Source organism: Solanum stenotomum, chromosome 6 (assembly GCF_019186545.1).
Source record: "Solanum stenotomum isolate F172 chromosome 6, ASM1918654v1, whole genome shotgun sequence".
Taxonomy (NCBI): Eukaryota; Viridiplantae; Streptophyta; class Magnoliopsida; order Solanales; family Solanaceae; genus Solanum; species Solanum stenotomum.
In genome coordinates, this window is record NC_064287.1 from 52907490 (window position 1) to 52925586 (window position 18097).

Consider the following 18097-nt stretch of genomic DNA (forward strand, 5'->3'; position numbering starts at 1 on the left):
TCCCATATTGTAATGGGAAATTCGTTTATGTCCACATGCCTCAACTTTGACATTTTCCATATAGCAGGGGATATCATTAAATAAGATGAACGAACCCGCAAAGTTTGTAGATGAAGTAGGTGTGACACCCATTTGTAATCAAATGCTTTAACAAAAATTGCAAGGTACCTCAAGTGAGGCAATGACTGAAATGCAGTAGGCAAAGAATTGTCCAAGTAGATATCCAATAAATGTAGAACCCGAACAAGTTTTAAGTTATTAAGCAAACGGAAAGGATTCTTACGGTCCAATATACTGAATTTCGGATGAACAATGAACTCCTGATCACTTTCCTTGAAATCACTTGTCATAGTACGGTCTTGTATGTACATGCATAACCTTTGTTCTTCGGGTTGATCTGGATAACTATACGGCACTATGAGCTGCATGAACTTTTCTTCTGTAATTTTTCTCAAGCAAAACTCACAAACTTGATCAAGAACTATGCAGCATTTCATTTTACCATTCGACCTTTTTTTAGAAACCACTACGAGGTTTCTGCCAACAAGATCACGCAAGCAAATATCTGATAATTCTTGTAGCCTCAACGTGTCAATGCTCTGCACAAACTCCTCAGCCATCCACAACTTGAGTAGATCAGACACTGGAATTTCATAATCTTTAGGAAACAATCCCATGTAGAGAAGGCAAGGCTTTAAATGGTCCGGTAAATGGTCATAACTTAATTGTATCGTCTTCATGCTCATCTCCTCGTCGGAAACATAAGAACTTATATCATATGCAACCTTAAGCCACGAAGACGCTTCTCTTTCTCTTGAAAGAATTTCAGCAATCATGATAATCAAAGAAGGTATTCCTTTACATTTTTTGGCAACTAGTTGTCCTACATTGACTAGCTCCAAAGGACACGAGTTCCCTCGTTGAAATACTTTCTTCTGCAATAGTTCCCAACTCTTTTCATCTTTTAGAAATGGAAGTGAATAAGGATCACTACATAGCTTAAAATACATAGCCACCTCTTCTTTTCTAGTTGTTACCATTATTCTACTTCCATTCTTATCTTCTAATGTATTCCCATGCCTGGACTTCCCATATGTTATCTAATACAATGAGATATCTTTTTCCGTATAGACACTTTCGCAAGTCAAAATAGTTAGAATGATGATCATCTGTGAGTTGTTTTAGAATCTGAAGCACCAACTCTCTCCTATTATATGTTTGTGAAATAGAACACCAAGCTCGAACATCAAAATGATCAATAATAGAACGACTATTGTATATCTTTGTAGCCAGAGCTGTTTTCCCTAAACCAGCCATTCCAACAATCGAGACAAAGTCCAGGTACTTTCCTCTTCTTACCAAATACTTCGTTATATTTTGTGCATCATCATCAAACCCCACTAGTTCTTCGTCAATTGATGGATAATAAGGTTCGATGCAAGACTCTTCAGAATTCTCCATATAATTAGCTTGGCCTCTTTAACGATCTACATTAAGAAGAATATACTCTAATGATTAACAATGCCACATCTGAAGTCTTGTGAATATGAGTATATATGTTCCATTACTGTAGTAAAACAAGACATGAAAATTGTGACAAATGATCAAATTAGAAATAACTAGAAAATTAAAACTAGTGGAGAAAATAGAATCGGAAACAGATTAGAAACAATATACCAAATATTTTTCTCAAAAAAGAAGATTGAGCCCACTGAATGCACGGTGTCCTTTTAAGGAAATTGTTTCCGTCAAGTATCCGAGGTTGATGAAATATATCCTCCCAGGATAGAACGATCTTACTCACAGGTGTATCGATACTTAAAACCACGGTGTTAGCGAACCACTCAACGGCATTAAAGTACACTTAGAATTACTAGATTTAGTAGTAGTAGAAGTCAAGAAAATTCGTTCTCTTAAAATGAAAGGAAATCCCTCAATTTATAGATAAAAAAGGGTAGTGTGAAAATGTTCTTATTGTGCCTTACCGGAAAAGTCACAATCTTTCGGAAATGTCACAACCTTTCATAAAAGTCACAACTCTTCATAAAAGTCGCAACTCTTCATTTTCCATTCACATCTTTTAAAACTCAACAAGAGCTACATGCTCCTATAAGAGTTTGAGACCACTTGCAATGACATGTGACAGATTGAGGATGTATCTAAGTTTAGTTAGTAAAGTAGAGAACAAAACTAATAATTTGTACAAAGTTACGTTCAAGAGTGTTTTAAATACTTCTGCCTTTGAATTAATAAACAAGAATACAATGTTTATGGTTATTCCCAATATTTCAATGAAAATCTATTTCCCACTATGCAGGGCAATGAAGCGGGAACATCATGTTTTTTAGTATAAATTTTCCATTGATTCGCAGTGGAATTTTTTAAATTTCTCTAGTAGTGAATATATAAATTTTAGTTATTTTACTATCTCTCTTTTTTTGTTATTTCCTGAGGAAAAAAAATTCAAAAGTAAGGACTATGCAAAACATTTGTTTCTTATTTCTGATTTTTTGTTTCTTTTTAACTATTCATGAGAGATTTCTAGATCTGATGAGTGTAGACTATATTGTAAAATTAGACATGAAAATTGTGACAAATAATCAAATGAGAAATAACAAAAGGAAAAAAAAAAAAACTGAAAATTAGGAATCTGACCTTAGAGGGGAAACAGAGAGACCAATAATTGCTTCAAAGAGGAATAATTAGAAAAAAAATAAAGACTGATGGTAGATAACTAGCAATCGAAAGGTGAACTTTAGTTTTAAAACACACGTGGCAATCCTTTATTGGACCACAATAAAGGACAAATATTAGTTAGATCCAACCCAAGTTGATCATGTTTACATGTTTATGAATTTTGGGTCGGTAGAGTATAGACAGACAAGAAAACCTAGCATCTTTGCCCCCTCCCCCTCTCCCTACTCCCCTTAGCTAAAAAGAAACAAAATCCTAGCATAAAGTCCCCAACCCAAGATTACCTATTGTTACTATTACCCTTTAGTCATAAACTCTTTAAAAAAAAACTTTAGTTTATTTATATAGCCTTTGTCTCCTCCTCCTCCATCAAATTTCATAGATCACTAGATTTCTAACCATGCAAAGTAGTCATAATAATTCTATCACATATTTATCTTCTAGTGATCAATTAGTTGAAGATGAACTTTCTACTGTCCTATCTCTTGGTCCTCCTGGCCAAAAAAAAAGTACAATTTTTCATGACTATTTTTCTTCTTCTAGTTGTCATGAATTTCAAAGTTATAATAATCAAGAAAGTGTCACTGTGGCTCTTCATATTGATTCATCAAGTACAATAAGTTCAAACAACAACAATAATCCTAATAGAAACAAAGGGGATCACAATAGTAATAATAATAATAATATTTCACTAGTAAATGGACAATATTGGATTCCAGCTCCTGCCCAAATTCTTGTTGGACCTACTCAATTCTCTTGTGCTGTTTGCAACAAAACTTTCAACAGATTCAACAACATGCAGGTTTAGTTTTTTTCGCTCTCTCTCTCTCTCTCTCTCTCTCTCTCTCTCTCTATATATATATATATATATATATATATATATATATATATATATATATATATATACATACACACTTTTATTCATGTTGAAAATCTTGTAGGTGCAATTTAATTTACATGTGACTATATATTAGGGTTGTCACTTGTATATAATGTGTTTGTGCTAATAGGGTAGAGCTAGAGTATAGTTTACGTGTTCAAACTCATAAGTTTCTTTTCAAATTTTGTATTTTTCTCAAATTTTGGCTCTGCCTCCGTGTGCTAATTGCTCATATATAACCATGCATACTCTTCTCTTATATGTGGAGGCAAATTCAGAATTTTTAAGATTTCTATATTTTTTTTTAAAATGTAGGTTCATAACTTAATATTTATACTATTTTCTTGAATTTAATTCCACATATATAATATTTCCACATATGTAGGTTCATGACATTGAACTTCTTGAATTTTGTCTTTTTATTGTCTCATATCTATGTACTTTTAGTCAAGTTTCAAGTGACCCAAATTTCCAACTTACCAAAAATAGGCAAGTTTAATTTTGCTTGGTCCAACTTGTTATATATGTTACATTTTTTTCCTTAAATTAATTAACTCGTGACCCTTTTTTTTTTGTATTATTAGATGCATATGTGGGGGCATGGATCACAATATAGATCATCCAAGATCAAAGCCATTGAAAGATTTTAGGACTCTACAAACACATTATAAAAGAAAACATGGGGCTAAACCATTTAATTGTAGAAAACGTGGGAAGAATTTTGCTGTAAGAGGAGATTGGAGGACTCATGAGAAAAATTATGGAAAACTTTGGTTTTGTATTTGTGGTTCTGATTTTAAGCGCAAGAGGTCACTTAAAGATCATGTTAAAGCTTTTGGTGATGGACATGCACCACATAGTGAGAATTCTTATTATCATGTTGAAGGAGATGAGGTGGAGGAAGAAGAAGAAGATGATAATGATGAAGTCATGGAAATGGAACTTTAGATTTATAAGGTATGCAATTCAGTGCAAGAAGTATCTCGCGCTCATGCAGAGCTGTAGATAGTGTCGCATCCCAAGGCGTGTAATGCAGACAAATAGCTAGAATGGGAGTGACTAATTAAAGAAAATTTGAAATTTGACTACGAACTTTCTCTTTTTTTTTGACTTCTTTTGATAGTATGTATTTGTGTGCATATGGTCTCTAGAGGGGCAAAGATGATGAACAAATTAAGAATGTAGCTAGACCATGTTGCATAATTTGATTGAAGATTTGCGTAACTCTATTAGCTTGTCAATTCATGTGTTTGGTATAGTTAATATATGTCAATCATTCAATCAAGAGGTCGAATGGTCAAAGTTATACCATTCGAAGAAGGTCCAATTAAATTCCTTTCGTCAAAAAATTACATTCAGAAAATCATTGTTAGAGTTTTTGGAGATGGACATGCACCACATAATGGATATAGAATTTATAAGCTCACAATTTTGATTCCGTCTATGACTAAAAAGTTAACTTTAAAATATTTTCAATCATATAGGAGTAAAATTGAACTTTTTTTATCGTATAAAATCTATCATGACCGGCATACAATGTCGAATCATAATTAACCACATGTGATGTTTCTAAATTTTCTAACACCTTGGAGTTTTAGAAATATCATAGTACCATACAATGTACTAATCCTCACTAAAAATTGCACCAATTGTGCTTAGACAGAACACATTGATAATATTTTTAACTTATTTGGTAAATCTTATTTAGACATTTGAATAATGACTTGTTTTACTTGAAAACTTGAATATGTACCTGAAAAAGTGTTTCTATTAAACATTTTTTATTCAGATTTTTGAAAGAAATTTTGCGCTTGATTTCAAGCGTTCATTAAATGATAAATTAATCACATGAAATGTGTTGTTTTTTTAATTTTATGTGAGAAATTTTTAGGCTAAAGCGGAATGAGCGTTTGAGAACGCACACATAAACTTTTCAAAAAATTGAGTAAAAAATGTTTTAAATACTACTATATTATATGTTCAGATGTTCATTCAAGCCAACCATAATTTGAGTATCTAGTTGATAAAAAATAATAATTTGAGTATCTAAACTTTAAATGAAATTTATCACTCCCTCCATTTATTTTACTTGCTATAATATTATACTAAATATACAATTTTCACTTGTCATTTTTATATCAAAAGTAAAAAAACATATATTTTATTTTTTTTGATAACCGAGAAATCCGACTGTGACTCGTCCTTTGGACCAATCACAGCCTTCTAAACTCAGTGGATAATGGGCCCGCCCCTCTACCCTTCTCCACTTAAATACCGGGCTTCACTTTGCATGGTGTGGGGCTTGAACCTGCGACCTAAGCCACAAATCCTCCACCTTTGCCACTTGAGCTAGGCCTTGGGGGCTAAAAAACATATTTTTGTTTTCACATTTTACTCTTAACATTAAAACTTATTCCTCATATCTCAAAATGTAGGAATATATATATATATAGTACAATAATTTATTTATAGAGTACACATGAATATTTAAATTTTAGATAAACAAGTATTGTGTCATTTATTACCTAGACTAGATATAATTTTGGAAGGTGAGAAGGTGGTGGTTATTATTAATTATTAATTATAATATAAATATGGCCTTTCCATGAATGCAAAAGCCAAATGTCCTTTGCAATTTCCTTAGAATTACATAGTTGTCCTTTTCTTTTTGGTACTCCCTCCGTTTCACAAAGAATGATCTCCTTTCCTTTTTAGTCTGTTTCAAAAAGATCATCTCTTTCTTTTTTTGGTAACATTTTAATTTCAACTTTCCACGTGACATGTTTAAAGCCACAAGATTGAAGGAAAATTTAGTACATTTGACATACTTTAATTTAGGACCACAAGATTCAAAAGTCTTCTTTATTTTCTAAAACTTTGTGCCAAGTCAAACCAGGTCACTCTTTGTGAAACGGAGGGAGTATATTTTTTGAGTATGTTATTGTTAATTTTAGGACTTTTCTAGTAGATAGGAATGATAAGAGTTGTGACCCTAACATGTAGTAATGTTTTGTTTAATTGATATTGTTGTAAAATATGTTTTTTTTTTTCATTCCGTACTTTAAAAAAAATATTATTTTCAATATAATTATTTGTTATCATACGTCTTTTAATCTTAACTTCAGACGTGCTGACTAAGAGTGAGATAGACAAAAAATAAACTAATATTCACCGAATTTTTAGGAATATTCTAAACTAATGTGACCCTTCTCGAATCATGCTAACGCGAGATATTTAATGCTCCCCTCTTTTCCTCTTTAAAGTTTTAGCTACATTTTATGTAACAATAGTCAATATGTTATGAAAAATTCACCCATTTCCTCATTCAAACAACATTCATTTTTCAAATTTACATAAAAAATTGAAATGCACTTCGTTGAAAAACTAATTATATATAAAGAAATTTGGAAATTAGCAAGTGTTTTGGTCTTCTTGATCCAAAAAATAAACTTATGTGACTGATTACTTCCATAATTCATTTATAGATACCAAAAAAAGGTGGCATAAGGAAAGCCAATTAGGTAAAAAATAAGTCGATGATAACAATAAAAATAATATTAACAAACAATTATAAATAAATAAAATAATAATAATAATAATAAATAATAATAAAAAATCAATAGCTTGGAGAAGAATCGTAGAATTCATTTTCATTTTTTCGGTTGAAAAAAAGGCCAACAATGCCCATTAATCATCAAAAATAGAATAAATTTTGAATTTTGGTCTCAAATATATTCTTATCGTACTTTTTCCGAAGAGCTTTTATGAAGATTTTTTTTCTAATTCTTCATATATATTGTCATTTTAAAAAATAGAAGTGAGTATCATACGTACACAAGTTAATTTCTCAAAAGGTCATTTAACTTTGAAAAATTATGTAATAAAATCACTGTATTTTGTTTTGTATCAATAAAATCACTCAACTTAGATTTTTATATCAATAAAATCTTCCAACTAAATTTATTATTAAAATCAATTTGACATGGCAAAATTATTTTTTATATCATGCTAATTTCACTTTTAAATTTTTCTTCTAAAGATAAAAATAAATAATTAAAAACAAATTAAGCCCTTGCTTTTTCATTACAAAACGTAAAATCAGAGTCGTAATCCAACTTATTGTTACGGACTCTAATTACAACAAATCCATCCAACAAAAATGGATTATTACAGAAAGTCCGCACATTGATGAATTATTTTTTTAGTAATTTAACTACTCCTAATTTTTCCTTCTTAAAAATCATAAAAAATTACAGTATTTGATTTACATAGATAATAGGATTATTTTTTTTACATAAATAAAAATTATTTAGATTAATTATTATTCTTTTTGGGTACTTATTTAAATTAATTATAATGAAGTATTAATTTTGAAACATTTGTTTATTACTATTTTAATAATGAATATGACATAAAAATATTAATAATAAATTTAGTTGAGTGATTTTATTGATACAAAGTTCTAAGTTGAGTGATTTTATTGATATAAAACAAAGTTTAATGACTTTGCTAAATAATTTCTCAAAGTTGAGTAACCTTTTGAGATATTAACTCGTGCGTACACCTATTGTGTTGAAAGATTAATATCACTATATTATATGTCTTGTGGTTCGAGAAAAAAAAATCTTCTGAAATTTAAACCCTTAAGCTAATAATCCATTTTTTTGGTGTTAAATTACAGTTTAATTTGGCGATTAGTCTAAAACCATCGCTTTATGAAAAAAATATAGATATTAAAATGTAGTATAACTAGACATACTTCACTACCATATATACTTAATTTACCTCTAGTTTAAAACAATTACACATAATACCACTTTTAATTTTTATACCATATATATACTTAATTTACCTCTAGTTCTGATTTCACCACTTGTAATACCTAGCCCGTCCAACAAACAAACGTTCAACTCCTAACTTCTCTGCATCATTCCAATTTTATCGGATGTCCCCGAAGGAACGCTCAACTCCCAACTTCGAGTTTCTTGAGGGGCATTTTTTTTTTTTTTGTAATTGATAGATTGAATTGTTTTATTTAAACATGCTATAATTTTGTGTTTCATATCAAGAGGGAAATATGTGTAGTAGCAACAAAGAGGGAAAAATACCTTTCCCAATGTTAGTGACATTTTTCGTTTTTCCGAGATTCAAATTAGCTTTTCCCAAGATCACAAAACTCTATTCTAACTCGTGCATTCTCTCTGACCAAGGCGGTAGATCTTCTATCTATTCGATTGACCCAAACCAAAATATTAAGGATCATATTGATATGAGAAGAATCGCAACTACTTATACTACTTCTCATATAGAGTTGATCTAATCTACTTTATATTCAAAGATTAGTCATATTAATTTGTTGGGGTTATTTGCCCTAATTTCTTACCATAAATAGGTTTTCCTTTTAGGAAAAGGTTTTAATATTTTGACTAGTCCTTTTCTTGTAGGAAAGGTTTTAGCACTCTATAAATATAGGTTTGTTTCTTTTAACTTAATCAGCATTCACAATGTAGTCCTAGGGCTTTGAGAGTTTTGGTTAGGGGGAGAATTTATGGGTCACAAGCTTGATACGTTATCACTTGTGTGAACCTCCCATGTATTCCGAGTGAATTGGTTGAGGTTGTTTCTCTCTATATTTTGTACTCTCATATTTATAGTGGATTGCTCATCTCCTTTGTGGACGTAGGTCGATTGACCGAACCACGTTAAATCTGTCTCTTTTGGTATGTTTCTCGTTTGTCTTCTTACTCGTGATCTTTCGAAGTTTGCTTTGCTAGCTTCTGCATGACACCTAATTATTTTTCGGTCCTAACAAGTGGTATCAAAGCCAGATTCAATGATGGAGTCATGTTCAGTGGTTCGATAATCAATGATTGAACCAGGTTAGAAAGATGGGTGTTCATCTTGGCGGGCGTAGTTCTAGTCGCAACCTTTTTGATAGTAATGAAAATTTTGTTTGAGAAACTGTTTCAGAGAGGTTCTCTGTGACGAGACGTAGATTTGATGGAGGAGATTATGGAGAAGAGATGTAAGATCCTAAAGATTATGTGAAGAATGTGGACAAATTTATTTTGTCAGAAATTCAGGCCAAGGGGGAGATTTGTTGGGGTTATTTGCCCTAATTTCTTATCATAAATAGGTTTTCCTTTTAGGAAAAGGTTTTAATATTTTGACTAGTCCTTTTCTTGTAGGAAAGGTTTTAGCACTCTATAAATATAGGTTTGTTCCTTCTAACTTAATCAGCATTCACAATGTAATCCTAAGGCTTTGAGAGTTTTGGTTAGGGGGAGAATTTATGGGTCACAAGCTTGATATGTTATCACTTGTGTGAACCTCCCATGTATTCCGAGTGAATTGGTTGAGGTTGTTTCTCTCTATATTTTGTACTCTCATATTTATAGTGGATTGCTCATCTCCTTTGTGGACGTAGGTGTTACGACCTGATTTCGAAAACTAAGGTTTCGGAACCAATTTCGCAACTTTTGGCAATTTTTGTTAAGTTTTGGAAAAATGAGTAATTTGGAAGTCGCCACTTAATTTTTTAAGGAAAAATTAAGAAAAACCATTTAAAAGAGGTTTTTTGAAAGAAAAACATTTAAGATAAACCAGAGTCGGGTAAGAGTTCAAATAATTCTCTAAGGAAGGGTTTAGGCATCTTAGAGAATCCACTAACACGCGGTTGACCGACGGATTTAAAAGCTTGGCCATTTTTTTAAAATTACTTGTAAAAATCTTATGAAAAGCTTAGATAACACTCTGTTGATAATTCTAAAAATCTCAAGAACAAACCTAACTTAAAACTTTTATCCATAGTCATGTTTTGAACCATACAATTAATTCAAACTCATAAACATGGATTAAAGGACCTTGTTTAACAACTACGAAAGGATATATAAAATCCTTAAGTCATTCATACAAAGTCCTGAGTTAATTTTAATGACAACTAATTTAGTTTAAGAAACTTAATAATTTTATCCTATTCAAAAATTTGAACTAAATAATTAGTTCAAACTCATAAATGGATTCAAAGCTTTTCAATAACTATGAAAGAACATGAGAGGTTCTTAAGTTATTCTAATAAGCTTAAAATTGTTTAACTTAGAATGAATTTTGAAAATTTAAATACTTAAGGTAAATAAATAACGAAATAGAAAAGTCATGAAAGAACTACCGAGGATTCATCTAAGTTAGATATGAGAAGAAAATGTTAGCACTTACAATAAACAAAATAATAATGAGGATATAAAGTAAACAATGAATAAAATAACTGAAATTTCCAGCCCCTATTCAACCATTTAGGGGCTGAAATGTTAAATCTGCTGCTTCATCGATTAAGGGTTTTAACCCAATTTTGCTCCTCATTTAAGCTCTTTCTAGCTGCTGCTGCTGCTGATTAGTTTATTGAACCTTTAAGTCCAAAACTTCCAATTTTCAGCACCTTTGGGGCTGCTGTTGGTTTGCCTCTGTTGGTGCCATTTTCAGGCCTTTCAAGACCAAGAAAATGCACGTTTAGCCCTTTAGGCTACTGTTGCTGCTGTCTTCTTGGATGTTTAACCCAATAACATCGCTTTTCATTCGACGACATAGGGATTGACTCAAGAAAGGGTGTATGCAAGGGGTGAGAGTCCAAATTGGACTCAACATGAGAGTGAGTTCATGCGAAAAAGAAAGAGGAAACAAGAATTAGAACCAATACGAAACAATATCAAGTCAAGCCAATAACTTAAGATGCTTATTATGACTATAAAAGTGCAGAATTTAAAACATCTATTCATATTAAACTTAACAAACATGAGAATCCATAACAGGCATTATAAGCAGATAACAAATTTAAAAGCTCATTGTCATAGCCTTCGAATATAATTATTGCAAAATATGTCAACACTAGGCAGAATTCTCAAATAGAACTAATCCTAAGGATTCAAGAGAAACACTGATATATTATAACTTATCATACCATTGAACTTACCGAAGCCTAAAGAAGTAGTAGAGAATAAGGGTGAGTTGTGACTATCCTAAACCATGGAGTTCAACATGCACCTTATTTAAATTTTAAGTCAATCGCACTTGGATATTAATGTTAAGTCCACTAATATTAATAGCAAAAAAAATCAATACAAGCTAGGTTGTATCGAAATGCAAGGTGGGGGTATGAATTTAAGCTTCTACCCATAAGAACAAATAGAAATTAATTCTAATTCCTAGGCAGCAAGCAGAACAGTGGAGAATGAACTATAAAGCTACATTTAATCAAAGAACACATAAGTGAAACATGAAGAAAATAAAGGCATATGGAGTTGCAAGATTCCTGGAAAAACATCTTAGAAAAAGAAAATCGATGAAGAGACAAACCAATAACTATTTCCATTTTTTTTTAAAAAGATCAAAGCAATACTCTTTGTGGAGAAACAAATGTTAGGAACAACAATACAACAATGACAACTACGAAACTAGAAACTAAAGATGGTAAGAATTTAAACAACTCCTGGAATTAAATTTAAACTAAGACAAATCCCTTATGCTTATGGAAAGAAAATAACCCAACTTAGATGAGAAGAGGATTAAACTAAAACACATAGAAAGAAACTGAAGCTCAGGAAATCTCAACCAGCCTATGAGTTCAAGAGAACATCAAGCTAAAAAAAAATGCAGTACACCTCAAGAACAAGATTAACTTTAAATTGAATAAAGGTACATTTTTGAACCAACAGTAAGGAAATTCAAAGATTTGGAATTCATTTTAACACAAACAGCTACTGAAATGAACTCGAAATCATACCAAAACACATGTTATTAGCAAATTAAAACTTGAACAAATATCAACTATGAAGAAACATGAACAATGAAACCATCAGACCAAAGAGAACATTAGAAAATAAATAAAATTTCCGAAGCAACAACCCTTAACAGAGAACCTGAAATAATATATTTGATATTTCTATGAATCAATTGTGCAAACACGGAATTGAATGTTTATCATTATAGGAACAAGCGTAAGGACTATGACCGAGATGAACATTAATATCCAAGACCAAATCAGGCGAGCAACATGAATAGAACACCAAAGAAGCTAGGAAAATTTATGACTACAATAACAAAACAGTAAGAATAAGAGAAACATTATCAGCTACTAAAATGTTAAATCAAAGTCTAACACATGAAAATTAAAACAAAGCTAAGAACACATAATAAATAGAAAGCACAGAAGAACTGGGAATTAAATGAAACAAAGCTAAGAAAGAATTACCTCTTTTCAGGCAACGAACTGAAACAACGAATTGAGAAGACGACTCTGCCACCTCTTCCAACTCGAACAACCACAAAAGCTACAAAGATTAAACTATTGAACCAAGATTTCCCAAACCTTTTAGGGGTACTCTCCAGTCTCAAAAAACCTCCCCCGAACAGTGAGGAAAAGAAGGGTATTTATAGGGAAGCTTCGGGGTCGAATTTTGAGGAGGAAACGATGAGAGTAAAATCCGGCTAGAATAGGGGCCAAAATTTGAATTTCAAACGAAATTCTATCCAAAACCAGAGCATATTCCCAATGATTCTTGCAATTTCAACGGATTGAAGGCGAGATGGAGGGCTAAGATCGGCCCATCGTCCTTCGAATGCTACGCGGCTTGATCTTGAGGCCACAAGGACGAATTTGCAGCTGGAATCGGCGCTGGAACAGTACTACGCATACTGTTTGTCGAGGGAAAAGAAGAAGACGACGAGAATAAAGCTGTCACGCGTACATAGACGTCGTGAACTGCTTCTGTGTATTGACGCCGTGGACTGGCTGCTACTTTCCGTCTACTGGTTGTGTACCTTTGTATTGAAAGAAACATTGTTGGGTTTCTTTTGTTGGTGAAGGGATTGGGCCGGGTCATCTGGAGGGGCTGGAAATAAGAGAAAAAAAATGGAATTGGGAATAGGAAGGTTGTGGGCTGAAATTTGAAATGAAAAGCCCAAAATGGGTCTTACAAAGAGTGAAGACAAGACAAATGAAAGTAGCTAGAATTGCAATTATAGCCATTTAGCCAAGTCGAGTTATTTAGTGAATTCGGCTAAAAATGAAATAAAATAAATTAACATAAATTAATTAATGAGCTTCTTAATTTTAACGAAATAAAATAATTAACTTAATTATAAATTAATGATTCAAAATTATAACCATAATTTAAACTAAGCTAATTTGATAAAATACTTACTAAAGTTAAAATCGAGTTCCTAATGTTTATAAAATATACTAATTACATACAAAATTATATAAAGCATATGTATTACTTAAAAATTATAAAAATTATAAAATTAATTAAAAGTAACTTGAAAAGTATTTTGGACTTTATAAAAACTAATTATTTCAAATCATTTTGCATTTAAGAAGCTTGTTGATTAATCTGTAATGTGGAGGGCCAAAATTGGGTGTCAACAGTAGGTCGATTGACTGAACCACGTTAAATCTGTCTCTTTTGGTGTGTTTCTCATTTGTCTTCTTACTCGTGGTCTTTCGAAGTTTGCTTTGCTAGCTTCTACATGACACCTAATTATTTTTCGGTCCTAACAAGTGGTATCAGAGCCAGATTCAATGATGGAGTCAGGTTCAGTGGTTTGATAATCGATGATTGAACCAGGTTAGAAAGATGGGTGTTCATCTTGGCGGGCGTAGTTCTAGTCGCAACCTTTTTGACAGTAATGAAGATTTTGTTTGAGAAACTGTCAAACTCCCCCTCCAGCCAAGGGGCCAAATGGACTTCAAGTGGAGGAACTCTTGACAGGCTTCATGCCTGCCGCACTTCTACAAAACTCATGCTTGTCTACGATCACCACTTTTGTAAGCATATCTGAAGGATTGTCATCAGTGTGTATCTTCTCAACCTCAAATAATTTCTCCTCCAGGGCCATTCTAATCCAATGATATTTTCTGCTAATATGCTTGGACTTAGAATGAAAGGTAGAGTGCTTGGTGAGATAAATAGCACTTTGATTATCACAAAATAAGACAAACCTTGATTGTTCAAAATCAAGATCTTTGATAAACTCCTTCATCCAAAGCAATTCTTTGGCACCTTCAGTGATGGCAATATATTCAGCTTCTGTGGTAGATAGAGCTATGCACTTCTGAAGTCTTGATTGCCAAGAAATAGCTCCCCCTCCAAAAGTGATCAAATAACCAGAAGTGGATTTTGAATTATCAAGATTTCCTCCCAAATCAGAGTCTGTGTAGCATACAAGTTTAGACTTGCCACTACCAAAGCACAACTCCATATCTGAAGTACCCTTCAAATATCTTAGTATCCATTTCACTGCAGCCCAATGTTCTTTTCCAGGACTGGAAAGAAATCTGCTAACGGTACCAACAGCATGTGCAATATCTGGTCTAGTGCAAATCATAGCATACATCAAACTACCAACCGCGAAAGAGTATGGAATACTTGACATCTCATTCTTCTCTTCATTAGTAGATGGACTTTGGGTCGTACTCAACTTAAAGTGTTTAGCAAGAGGTGTACTAACCACTTTTGCCTCTGTCATGTTGAACCTCTTGAGTACTTTCTCAATATACTCCTTTTGGGATAGTGATAACTCCTTCTTGTGTCTATCTCGATGAATTTGTATGCCTAAGATCTTCTTTGTTGGCCCCAAGTCCTTCATCGCAAACAATTTGCTTAACTTTTTCTTAAGGACTACAACTCTAGATTTATTTTTGCCAACAATCAACATATCATCCACATAAAGTAGTAAGATAATAAAATTATCATCAGAGAACTTCTGAAAGAATACACAATGATCTGAAGAAGTTTTCTTGTATCCCTGATTTTCAATGACAGATTCAAACTTCAAGTACCACTGCCTTGGAGCTTGTTTCAAGCCATACAAGCTCTTTCTCAATTTGCAAACATGGTTTTCTTTTCCTTTAACGATGAAGCCATCAGGTTGCTCCATGTAGATCTCCTTTTCTAAATCACCATGAAGAAAGGCAGTCTTGACATCCATCTGCTCAACCTCTAAATCTAGACTTGCGGCTAAGGCTAGAACCATACGAATAGAGGACATTTCACAACAGGAGAGAAAATTTCATCAAAGTCAATTCCCTTTCTTTGACCAAAACCTTTGACAACTAACCTAGCCTTGTATCTAGGTGCAGATGTATGTTGCTCTTGCTTTAATCTGAAGATCCATTTATTTGTTAAAGCTTTCTTACCTTTCGGTAACTCCACTAACTCATATGTGTCATTCTCATGAAGTGACTTCATCTCGTCTTCCATGGCTTCTATCCACCTATCTCTATGAGTATCTAGCATGACTTCATCATAACCTTCAGGTTCTCCCATGTCAGTCAAAAGGATATACTCATTAGGAGAATAACGTATTGAGCTTCGCTTCTCTCTAGTGGATCTTCTACAAGAGGTTTCTGGAGCATCCAAATTTGTCATCTCAGCATTAGTTGGTTGATGATCAACCACAACATCACCAATAGGAACAACTATAGGTTTTACACCCTAATCATTATCTAGTGTTCCTTCATGTGCAAAAGATGTATCAATAATAGGAACTGGATCAACATCAACTAAGCTCTCATAAATCTGAGAATCTGGTTACTCAACCTTGTCAATATCTTCAATAGTTTGATCTTCAAAGAACACAGCATCACGACTTCTAATGAGCTTCTTATCAATTGGATCATAAAAGCGATATCCAAACTCATCTTGACCATAACCAATGAAGATGTACTGCTTAGTTTTAACATCCAATTTCGCCCTCTCATCTTTTGGAACATGCACACAAGCTTTACAACCAAACACTTTCAAGTGATCATAAGAAACATCCTTACCAAACCAAACTCTGTTTGGAACATCACCATCCAAAGCAACAGCAGGAGACAAATTGATAACATAAGCAACAGTGTTAAGTGCTTCAGCCCAAAACGAATTTGGAAGTTTAGCCTCTGAAAGCACGTATCTAACTCTCTTAACTAAAGTTCTGTTCATCCTTTCTGCCAGGCCATTTAATTGAGGAGTCTTTGGAAGAGTCTTCTGATGACGAATTCCTTGCGATTTGCAGTAATTATTAAAGGGACCAATATACTCACCACCATTATCAGTGCGAATACATTTTAATTTCTTTCCCGTCTGTCTCTTAGATAAAGCTTGAAACTCCTTAAACACATCAAGTACTTGATCTTTGGATTTTAAAGGATATACCCAAATCTTACGAGAATGATCATCAATGAAAGTTGCAAAGTAAAGTGCACCACTTTTTGACTTCACTTTAAAAGGACCACACAAATCAGAGTGTACTAGCTTCAGTAGCTCAGACTTTCTTGAAGGAGGATGACTGTGAAAAGAAACTCTTTTCTGTTTCCCAGCTAAGCAATGAACACATCTTTTTACCTTTGCTTGTTTTACACCAGTAAGCAAATTCTTCTTAGCCAAACATGTGATCCCCTTCTCGCTCATATGACTAAGCCTCTTGTGCCACAATTCTGATAAAGTCTCGCTTTCCACCAAATTTATAGAGTCTCCGAGAATCGATCCTTGTGTCACGTATAAATTTGAATGCTCTCTTCCTCGAGCTACAATCAATGAGCCTTTGGTGAGCTTCCATTGGCCATTGAACAAGTCATTATGATAGCCATCATCATCTAGTTGTCCCACAGAGGTCAAATTCAAGGGAATGTCTGGAGCATGCTTGACATTCTGAAGGACTAACGTTGAACCAATATTGGTTTTCAAACAAACAGTGCCAACACCAAACACCTTAACCTCACCAGCATTACCCATCTTTAACACCTCAGAGTTAACAGAAGTATAAGATGAAAAGAAGTCTTTTCTCGGTGTGACATGTGATGTAGCTCCAGAATCTACTATCCAACTTGTATCTTGAGATACAAAATTGATGACGTCTTTATCACAAGCAAAAAGAAGGTCATCTCGAACAACAACAACAACATTGTTTTCATTATTTTCTTCCTTCTTCCCTTCTTTAAGATCTTGCTTCAATTGTTTGCAAAATCTTCTAATATGTCCTTTCTTTCCACAATGATGGCATATAATATTTGGATTCCTGAATCTTGACTTGCTTCTACTTTTACCTCTACTCTTCGAATCTCTTGTCTTATCTCTCCCTCGATCTTCTGTGTACAAAACATCTGAATGTGAGGATGTGCCTTGAGATTTTCTTCTAACTTCTTCATTCAACACACCACTTTTTGCATATTCCATAGTCACCTTACCACCAGGAGTAGAATTTGTTAAAGAGACACAAAGAGTTTCCCAAGAATCCGGTAGAGTATTAAGAAACCAAAGTCCTTGTATTTCATCATCAAAATTAACACCCATTCTTGATCGCTGATCAAGAACACCTTGAAAATCATTTATGTGATCAAGAATAGGACTGCCCTCTTTGTATTTAAAGGTCATCAATTGCTTTAGCAAGAACAACTTGTTATTGCTAGTTTTGGAAGCGTAAAGCGTCTCCAACTTTTCCCACAATGTTCTAGCATGTGTCTCATTCACAATATGGTTGCGAACATTA

General features: G+C 33.1%; 1 protein-coding gene and 1 pseudogene across 3 annotated transcripts in view; both read right to left on the bottom strand.

Moving 5' to 3' along the window:
* Positions 1-18097, bottom strand: part of LOC125867614 (putative late blight resistance protein homolog R1B-17) — a 73573-nt gene that overhangs the window by 41229 nt on the left and 14247 nt on the right. The window contains exon 1 of one of the 3 annotated variants that reach the window (XM_049548169.1): positions 2656-2689. The exons of the other annotated variants lie outside the window; for them this stretch is intronic. The gene's annotated coding sequence lies outside the window, so the exon portion shown is untranslated. Of the gene's footprint in view, positions 1-2655; positions 2690-18097 lie in introns of those variants that run through there. 3 annotated transcript variants of the gene reach the window in all.
* The window catches only part of LOC125867611 (putative late blight resistance protein homolog R1B-17), a 60741-nt pseudogene that overhangs the window by 26973 nt on the left and 15671 nt on the right, over positions 1-18097 (bottom strand).